This window comes from Vidua macroura, chromosome 5, assembly GCF_024509145.1.
Source record: "Vidua macroura isolate BioBank_ID:100142 chromosome 5, ASM2450914v1, whole genome shotgun sequence".
Classification (NCBI taxonomy): domain Eukaryota; kingdom Metazoa; phylum Chordata; class Aves; order Passeriformes; family Viduidae; genus Vidua; species Vidua macroura.
The window spans coordinates 42,535,009-42,546,072 of NC_071575.1; the positions used below are offsets into that span (position 1 = coordinate 42,535,009).

Below are 11,064 nucleotides of genomic sequence, written 5' to 3' on the forward strand. Positions count from 1 at the left end.
AGGCAATAGAATAGATTTGATTCAGGCATAGTTAGGGCTGTCTCTGATGATGTAGATACCAAATATGCATCAGAGACTGCTCAAAACTTAGCAAAAAAACCTGTTTGCCCAAGATACTGCCAAATTTTTTTGAATAAGTCCAAGAATTCCATAGCAGAAACTCTTTGCAGAACAAAAAAAAAAAAAAAACCAAAAAAAAACCAAAAAAAAACCAAAAACAAACAAAAAAAAAAAACAAACAAAAAAAAAAACCAAAAAAAAAACCAAAAAAAAAAACCAACAACAAAAAAGGCAATACTAATTTAAAAACTACTCTCTGTGAATTATTTAAAAAGCATTATAATGCAGCCTGAAGTTTTGTTGGTTTGCAAAACTGCAGATACACAAGAGCTTGAGTAATTAAACATGCCATAGGGTGTGCCAGTACACCAGTTTGAGTGTGTTAGGTATGAAGGAAATACAAATCTGTAAGGTATGTTGCACATCACATTGCCCAACATCCCAGCTTTTGGGTTGCTTCATAGCCAGACACACTGATGGGTTAAAAACCACCTGTGTACAAGTCACAAACACAGAGGTTAAAGAGAAATATCGGTGGTTTCCTTCTCACCCACCAGTACATTAATGCTTACTGCAATGGTACTGTAATGAAAACACACTCCCCCACCAGCCACTTAGCCTGCAAGCCCTCTCCAGTCTGCCAGCCCTCTCCACCTGCAGACACTGCTGAGACTGCTCCACAGATTGCCCACTGCCCTCCCTCCACTCTTCCTCCCTAATCCCCCAGCTTCACGCAGCTGTCTCACCCCTCCTTGCTCTAACAGCTCTAGTAACTCAAAAACATGCCAGCATACAAAGTCCAAGGTAAGGAAAAACTACTCCACAAATGACTAACAGCTTCTTCATCATAACACTGGTACTTTAGGTTTCCCCTGGTTCCTTGATTTCCCTTCAGTTGTACTCACTGTCTTGTATTTAAATGTATCTGTATGAATGCATAGATAATCATACACAAAATAAAAGAATGCAATACCTTAGAAGTAATTTTTAAGGCTACTCTGTCAGAGCAGAAGTTTGCTGTGATTATTTGAATATCACTTTCTGCCTTAAATGAAGAAGTATAAACTTAGCCACTAACATTCTTACTTTTTTTAAATGCTGCAGTAGCTCATGAAGACCAAATATGTTCAACTTATTAATATATTATGGTAATTTTCCTCTTTTGCTCAGATCACTTTAGATGCTTATACGAAATCCATTTCTTTGTCTTTTACAAATTATTTGTGGGAGAGTGTATTTTTTAGAGTATAAAATCTTTTTTCTAGTCAGATCAGATAATGTATATGAGCCTAATTCAGTGGAACTGAGTGTGTACATGAGACTGCATATTAGAAACTAAAGGGTGTTTTTCAGAGGGGAGAGGATGCTGTGAGGACATTGCAAAATACACGTGAAAAGGATAATGAACTTGAATGCAATAGTACATTGCCTTTACTAGCATCTTAATTTTTAATGGTATGCATATTTTGAAAGCCTGTACCTCTTACTTTTAACTTAGCAAACTTTTTCATTGCACAATTATAATGTTAAGCAAAAAATATTTGTTTCTCACCTGTAAGAAAATGCAAGATGTTCTCCAGCTTGAAAGTTTATGATTTACGTACAGATATGTAAGTTGCTAAATACGTAGTATATTTGTTGGAGGTTCACTCAAATTTTCATCTGGATTTGGACCATGATTAAGGGAGGCATTTAAAACAAGTAAGCAGTAAGTGTAGGTATATGCTATAGGGGGAAAATGGCAGTTGTACTTAGGTATGTATTACTAAAACAGACAAGCATAGTGATAAAAATATTCAGCAATTGACAAAGTAGTTTTGTGTAAAGACAAGAAGGAGATACAACCCAAACTGATTAAAGGGTGTAATATAATGTATTTCTACTTTGCCTTAAAGGGCAGCTAAGTTTTCACTCCTGCAGGACCAGCTCTTGACTGTAGCATCTACAAAACTAAAGCAGGTTTTTTTTATAGGTAAAAATCCACACAAATCCTGCCAACTGAGGGTACTCAGAAGACAGAAACATTTTTCCCAGCAGGCCTGAACAGCGTAACAACAGAGCACCTTTCCCTTACAGCAAACTTTTCTTTTTGCACTCCGGACTAATTATTTTCTTCCAAGCCACCCTGAGTAGGTCTATTTGAGATAAATACAACATTTTCAAAACTGCCACAGGTGAAAGATGCAGATCACTGTATAGTTTCACTGTAGCTCTACAGCAACAGGTTATTTTAGAGATGGTGTCCTGGTAACCTTAGCAGTAACAAAAACCACCTCACAAAGGCCAGCCCGATGTCCACAGCAGAACTGCTCCATCTATTCTACTTATGCTGCAGCATTTTAGGATTGAAATTAAAGGCAGTGCTTTGACAGCCTCCACTTTGAAGCACAGTGGGCTTTTTAGGTAGCTCATGCTGCCATGGCTTTCCTCAAAAGCAGAACATTGCATTGCTGGACTGCCTGAGAATTAAAGCCCAGTAACCTGATAGTTTATATCATGTACCCTTCCCTCCTTCTTCCTCTACCTAGTGTCTTTTCACTGCTGTGAAAAGCCTTCCTCCTCCTGCTTAAGGAATCACTGCAACTCCCTCTGGATATTATCAGCTCTCTGAAAGATAAAAAAAATAATTAGAAACCATCTTAAATATGCTTTTTTCTCTCTTTAGGACAGGAGTCTCTCTTGGTTCCGGTTTGCAGCTGAAAGCAGGCAGCCCATTTCTATCCTCAGCAGGGCCCAGATAAGCAGCTCTACCAAATGAAGAAACAAAAAGGGATTCCCTCTGTCAAAATCACAGAAGCACAATAAAATGCTCCTGGGAGCATGAGTTCAACCAAATATAAAAGGTCCTGTGCTCAGTGGGGCTTGGTTAAATAAATCAGGTCCAAACTTTTAAGAACACAAATACAAACCATTCCCTTCTCAATGGGGTAACAGGAACAAACATACCAAGTTAATAAACGCAGCAGGGATTTGACCAAACAGTTCAAACTCCCCTTTGGAACAGTGTTAACATCTATGAAGCAAGCAGCCTTAGCCTCTTGGCGCAGGAAAACAGAACCTGCTCTGCTTTGGTTGGATGACTAAAAACTTCCTTGATTACAGAAGTCCTCCATTCTAAAATGAGGAGTTAAATTTACTATTAAATGCCAACTAAAGATTCATCCATTCAGCTCTGACACTTCACATGGCAAGTCAAAGTATTGGCACTGAAATGTCTCCTCCAAGCATTTGATTTTGTTGTTTTCGTAGCTGGTCCAAATTCTGCATCTCCTCACACTCCTATACTGCCAACATCACACACCAATACCCACTACTCCTTCTATGCACCTGGTCATAGAAATGTTCCAAAGAGGTCAAAAGGATCATGTGGAAAATACATATACATGTATATATGGTATTTTTGGCTGCTTACTACAGGCTGTGAATGCTATACTGCAACACTAGAACTTCCCAAAACATCAAAGCAATATAATTGCACCCTTCCAGGGCTTTCTTCATTTCCCCACTTCACCTCCTAGTATGCAACATGTTGCATAGTTCTTCCTATTTTCATATCACCTTGTGTATTTCTATACATACATACAATTATTACTACTTGAAAAACATCTACTCACTCATGTATATTCAGCCGCCATATTGAGAAGTAAATGCTTCCTTCAGACTACACCAGAATGCAAGATTCTCTGCATATAAAACAACTATAACTGCTGTTCAAAGTACTTATAGAACAGGGTTCTCAACATACAGTTATAACTTCTGTTTTCATCCAGTACATGTTCATTAGTAAAGGGAATTTATTTAAAAGTAGGATTTAAACTTCGGTTATTAAGAGATAACAACCTACTTACCCAGGATTCACTAAAACAGAAATTAGAGAGCCTAATTTAGGTGGCTAATTTAAGTATCACAACAGTATAGTCCTGCATTAAAAAATTGTTGTATTTATACATCTGGGATAAAACTGGTAAATGGGGGACAAGAAAAAAAAATAAGGAAGAAATTTGCAACTACCTTATTCACGTTAAAAACATATCCTGGATATTTAATAAGACATATAATTCAGTGCAATTAAACTATCAATTTAAGTATATTAATTCCAAAGTAAGCTTGGATATAACTACTATAGATTTCCTAATTTTTCAGGAAATTCATACAAGAAAAAAAAAATTGTGGCCTCATAGCTAAAGTACATTTTCATTGAGAACAATACAATTTAAGTCACCATTTTACGTATACAATATTTCAGCAATGCTGAAGTGTATCCAGAACTGCAAGCTCATTACTCAATTAAGCAACAACATTTCATTAACACCTGTCCATCCTATTACACTCAAAAGAAGAATCCAGTTTAATTGTGGAAAGGACAGTCTTCTGTACCCTATTATGATACTATCCATCAACAAGAAAAACCTTCCTATGGCTTACAATTAGAATAAAGAAATCATAAAAGCAAAGGGCAATATACTCTCTATTCCATTCTCAAAAAAAAAAAAAATTAAAAATTAGAATACAACTAAAACCTGCTCTGACTGAAAACATGACATGTCATTCCATTTCTGCTAGGTTGAAGATATCTACCTCTGTGAAACTCCTCAAAACACTATTTCCTCAGGTTAATGTGTTCTCCCATTCACTCTATTTTCACCCTCTAATGTGTCATTCTTCCAAAGCTACATTTTTTCTGTACCCTAACAATGACACTTGAAAGGCAGAATTAAAAGCCATAAGGATAAAGAATGCAAACATATGTAACTCTAAATATAAAAATAGCATGGCAAAACATCAGTACTGGTAACTATGGAGGAGTATCATCTGTATTCTATGAAAGGTGTCCTACAAGTGACAACTGCCACTGGCAGTTTTAGTATAGAAAAACCAATATGCAGTAGGATGAACAGAGTAGAACACTAATTTGCTACTGTATCTTGGTTTTCATTCTAATAAATGGGGAGAAGGACAAAGTTCTGACCAAAATAAAAACAGGAATGGCAGAGAAGATGGACAGACTAAAGAACTTATTTGAAATAGAGACATCATTTTGGTAATCATTATGAGAAATAATTTCCATTTAACCTAAACAGGCAAGTCAAAGCAAGCGATCAAAAAGACTAAATAATGGAGTCTTAAGAAGCAGTAAAAGAGTCTCTTCAGCCATTACAGGGTGTAAATCATGAGTAATTCCTCATAACCCAGGAACACCATGGGAAGGGAGCTCAAGCATGGACCTGGAGTCACAGAAAGAAAGGAAATGTCAATCAAGCAACACTAACATATTAATTGACTGAGAGCAATCACAACAGTGCTTTTAGGTGTCACTTAAAAATTCCCTTCCTGGATTTCTCTATCTCATGTGATCTTGGCCCTTATATTCATTAGATTAAAAATCACTTTTCATTATTTTCATGAAGCTAAAACTGAAACAGATCACAGGCCATGCAAGGCACTCATAATGTTCTAGTGTTATTTTGTATGAATGAGGAAATGAACTAAATTGAAATAATGCACCCCTATTTCCAGTGTAACTACAACAAAACATCTCTTTTTGAATAAGAACTTGAGAAAAACATGAGAAAAAACTCTACCTTATCCCTCTAGCCAACATAATTGTATCTGCACAAGAAAAAGAAAACAGGTTCACTTTTTTCCTATTCTTCACAAATATAAAGCATACTTCATGCTCTGTAAATACAGGCTATTATGGCATATTCTTTTCTACCTGTATTTTTTATATATACAACCTAGAGGTCAAAAAATACAAAAGTTTTTTCATTCCTTGCTATAATATGTTGTTGTGGTTTCTAATCATGTGCTATTGAGTCCCCTGATCCACCTTTTGCAGTGTTGGTGAGAAGAAGGGAAAAGAGGCTGCCTAATGGAAGGTAAGGAGTTAGGATCCCTATGTGATAAAATGAGTAGAGCTCTTACAAATTCCTTAGGGCAGAAAGGAATCCTTTAGTTTGGTACTATGAACAAATTATTTTAAAGATGTACATTCTAAAAAGGGGCTGGTAATAGGATGATAGGCCCATTGCCATCTTCAGCTTCCAGCAGTGATTTCCTTCCATAGTCTATTCAGCTCTCTCTACCTGCTCTCAGATGCAACCCCCTTGCTCAGCCTCCTTGAATCTTTGTCCTAGGCAAACTTTCTTCTGCCTTTGAAACCAGTCTTCAGTTCTGGTTTGCAGTATGTATCTCAACAACTTTCATTTCTACCAGCAGCAGGAGGCACTGCTGATAACACAGAGTCCACAATCCAGATTCAGACCCAAATCCATCCCCAGCAGAGCATGGAAAAGCAATTAAATTCTAGAAAAGATCTGTTGAGTGGAAAGTATACTCAGCAAAGGCTGAATTATCAAGGAATTTAGCACATAAAACTCCAATTGTTAAGAAATCAGACACTTACATTACCAACGGGAGTTGATTTGCATCATTAAGTTGTTCTTTTCTTGGCTTTTTTTGTGAACCTGCCCTGAGGGCCATATCAAAAATGCAAACCATAGGAGCTCAGTCTAGTAATGACAACTCCGATGACATTTTAATTCAATAGCACAGGTTACTGTTGAAATACCCCACATTTTTATCCAATTTCTATCTCTCAATTAGGTCAGCAAAGAAAATCAGGTATGTCTCTCAGAAGCCAAATTGTTAAAGCTGGTAGTTTGAACACAGTCTTGTATCACTTCAAAACTTCTCATCTTCACCACCAACTATTTATACTGCTATTCCAGAGATTTGAAAAGAATACCACACAGAACCTAATGTCTAATATTAAAAAAAAACCACTCTAATACACTTAATTACAAAAGCATATGCTGGAAGTAAGCATATGCTCATTTCTCTGTATGAAATACTAATCAAATACATTGCAGTAGGAACTAGCTATGTTTAAAAAACATCAAATACGCATTGTGCATATATGCTTTCGCCATTTTTGTCAGCAAAAAAATGGGGATTTCTTTTTGGTTTCTTTCTTCACATGTTTTTAGTACTGTAAAAAAAAAATACTTGTTTTCAGTATTTCTTGATTTCAGAACACACAAATTGAAAAGTAAAGCTCCGAAGGTGACACTATGAAGTTAAAACTCACACAGCAGATAAATTGAGATGTCATCTTTTTTTGTCTCTTTTTTGCTTGTAGCATAGACTCCAAGAGTGCTGAAGTGCTGAGTGGCAAGCATGAATGTTAAAACTTTAAGTAACCTATTTTTATGGGGGGAAAAAAATAATTTCTATCTTTTGGGATGATGTACTGCTGTTTTGTGACTGATTTTACTAATTTTGATTAAAACTGTAGACCATATGGAAGAGGCAATGTACCTCATTGCACTGCCATTGCCACCACTTCAGTGACAGAAATGCTGAAGTTCTTTGATGCCAAGCACATCTTGAACACTATTACAACTCTTTGTTTTATGTGCTATCCCTGGCTGCCGAACTTGGGAATGCTGCCAACGGTTTGCTAATCCTGAGGCCACATGATGGAAGGACACTACACAATGGTGCCTAAAGCTGCAGCAGGAGTCTGCCTGAAGGTATGGGAAGATGAGCTACTCTGAAGGACCAGAATTTTAAAAATATATAAATAAGAAAAGCTATGAAATACAGTCATTCTGAGTTGTCTTCTATACAACATGCTTTCTGAAGATCATTACCTACACAAGTCTTCCACTAGAAAATCTTAAAGAAAGATAAAAGTGAAATAACTACCAAGCTTGAGGTCAAAACAACTGAAAAGTGTTTGAGGGATACAAATATTCATGCTAAAAGAAAACAAACACTTTTTAAACAATCTTGCATGCTTGGGCAACTCCAGTCTGCACAGTTCTATGCTTTGACTGTTTTTTGCAGAGTTTTATACTGTCTTTATCTTTCATATGAAAGATATGAAAATAATGTCAAATCCACCTATTCTCAAATATTCCAAATTCTACAATATTTGGGTGTCCTGTGGTTTTGTTGCCAAGTGACTTAAAAGTACAAGTTTCCTACAGTACAAAGTTCATAGCAAATTTTATATGATTTACACTATTATTCAAAGCACTGCTTTTTTGTTGGGTGGAAATGAAATATATACAATAGCTAACATTCAATAATCATGACACCAAGATGAAAGAAAATACATCAGCACTATATAAAAAAAAAAAAACAAAACCTGGCTTAAGTTTGTTCTCTAATGCACCCTGCCTTTATGAATTAAAATTAATTCAATTTCTTCAGATCTTAAGTCTTACAATTACAAAGGAAAAGAGTATATTGTGATAAGGCTCAATTCTTTTCCATTATTTTCCTCCTTCACTTTTGGAAACCTTTTAAAGTGTCCTAGTCATGTTCATATCCTTTTGGAAATGCTTTTTCATTTTTATCAGCTCTTCATGGAAAACTCTTCATTTATATCAAGCTCTTATAAGTCGTTAAGATAGAAGAGCACTATGTCCCAAGAAAAAAAAAAAAAAAAAATAGCATGGAACTGGAAGCTTGACCTTGAAAACATACAAATAAAGGAATTACTTAAAGACAATACATAAACCAAATCTAAGATCTACAAAAGGTGCTAATGATGATCAATCTGCCTCCTCACCTCCAACCCCCACCCCCCCAAAAAATACTATGAATTAAAAATCTTAAGATTGCAAAGATAAAAACAGAGCAATAAAGATTGTGACTCTTTCTAGTTCATCAGCCACTGTGACCTAGTTAGATAACCCTTTGCTCTTCAATAAGAATTTAACAAGATTTTGATTGTTTGACCATAAGACCAAGAAATATAAGAAAATGTTGGATAGATTGTAAAGCCAAATAGAGCTGTGCAGTCAGTTTGTCCAACATCTTCTACTCCTTAAGTCACAGAATATGGTCTCCTTACTCCTGTAGGGAAGTTACTTTTGTTTGAATACTGCAAACTTTTCTTCAAATGTTCCAAGATTCACAATAAAATTAGACAAGTTGGCCCAACAGATTACAAATACATGCAAGTCAAGGAATGCAGGTCTGGACTGAGATGCGTATGTGGGACTCAGCCAGTTCCTCGTGTTCATTTGACACATAAAACAGTTGGTTAATGACATCATATTTTCCTACCAAACCTCCTCCTTGGTGCTGTGCAAACATTATGCCATATATATATATTACACAAACAGACACAGAAACTGGTAACATTCTCTATTAATGATTTATAGCTATGGCCGAACCATTTTAATAAAACTCAAAAGACAGTTACATTTTTGCAATTATACCAACCTTGAAACATAAAATTAATCTAACAACACAGATTATTAGCATGGCCCAAGAACCTTTTTGATTCTCGCACAAGAAAATTGACAGCTTAAATTCTGGCAAATGGTTTTAAGGGATAGAATTTAATTGAGAATTATATTCAGGCACTATCCTTGCAAAAGCAAACTTTTCCTCAAGAAAAATGCAACTCTTCAAAAGCATCATGTGATTCTGCAATGGGAAGTAAAAGCAGGTAAGTCATAGCTTCTTTTCTTGAAATAAAATGGGTCCAATAACAACCATATTTACTGGTAATAAAGCCACCTCCTCATTGCAAAAAGAGGACAAGATAATTTACTTAAGAAACAAAGGATACCAGAGAGGACTTTTTTCTAAAATGAAGAAGAAAGAAAAGCACTGAGTGCCAGGAAAAAAAAATTCAAGAAATAGAAGTATGATGTAGTGAACCACATCCAAGAAAGAAGAGTAATGAAACAAAAAAAAAATTTTAAAGAATTCCAGCTCGTGATTCAATAAATGTTTTTTTTCTCTCCCTTAACTTGCCTGTCCATAAATTTAGGCTGCCCAAAGATCTCCTGCCCCGACAAAACTTGGATTCTAGAATAAGAATTCTGCCATAGCAAGAGCTGAGTGAGTTAAATACAATACAGAGAAATAACAGATGAAATTAGGTTAAAGAGCTGGAAGGAAGCTTTTTAAATATACTATAACAATGCATTTATTTACAATGAAAATTGCTGGAAAATAATTCCTTCACTTCTTACTGCAGCTGCAGAGACACAATATTTAACTACACTCTGGTTTCTTTTTGATATTGCCTTTTGTAATATTTCAAAGTCTCCCCCTTTACATGTTAAATACCTGTTCAGGTCAGTGTATCATGACACAATCCAGAGTTTTCCTATCTATAAAATGCATGAATTTGGTTTTCCACCATGCATAAAGACGTTCCATGAAGACCACAGTTCGTATTTAGGCTATTCTACATCTCCATCATATAAACAAAATCAGGTTTTCTTTGTTACCAAAATAATTTAAAGCTGCAATGAAATTAAAACAATAACCTTCAGCCACCCCTCTGCCTATTCAAAATGATCAGCTGTTTTGCTTTGAAGCCACTTACATTGTAAACACTATGCTGCAAACTAAGCTAGCTGGGCCCCTACACATACATGGAGTTACAGTTCTGTAATGAATTGCCCAAATAATAGAAACATCTTGAGTATAATCTCCTTTCTAAATGTATTCCATCATGTAGAAGGAGTGGAGCACTCAGGCTCAAGTACACTATTCCAAGTTAGCAGACAATAATGCAAGGAGAGAGGAGAGCGCCAATTTAAAATAAAAAGGGAATCACTTATGCATTATTCTCATATTTAATAATGTACATAAAAGTATACATAAAAGTATATCTCACTTTTATTGAATTATTTGTCCGTTTCCTCCTTCTTTTAAATATAAGTGTACATCCCTCTGTCTCAATGACTAACTTTTCTGTCATGATTCATCTAGACAGAGCTAAGGCTCTTGAGTTGTTAGCTCAGTTGGTGTGTGATTAAGTTTATGGCCCCATTCCTGCAATAGCAGCTGCAAACACCTTTTCATTACTATTTGATCAGTAACTTGAGAGCCACAGATGGGAACCACTATGGAAACATGAGCGATTATTATGGAGACCAACAAAACAAGAATGGACACCTTCATGCTATACCAGCTTTCTTTAGTTCCTTCTTTTTCTCAAAACAACTTTCAACAACAATTTCAGTA

At 35.7% G+C, this 11,064-nt stretch overlaps 1 protein-coding gene across 1 annotated transcript in view; it reads right to left on the reverse strand.

Annotated features, from left to right (window-relative positions):
* The window catches only part of SLC16A7 (solute carrier family 16 member 7), an 81,036-nt gene that overhangs the window by 68,661 nt on the left and 1,311 nt on the right, over nt 1–11,064 (reverse strand). The window lies entirely within an intron of this gene.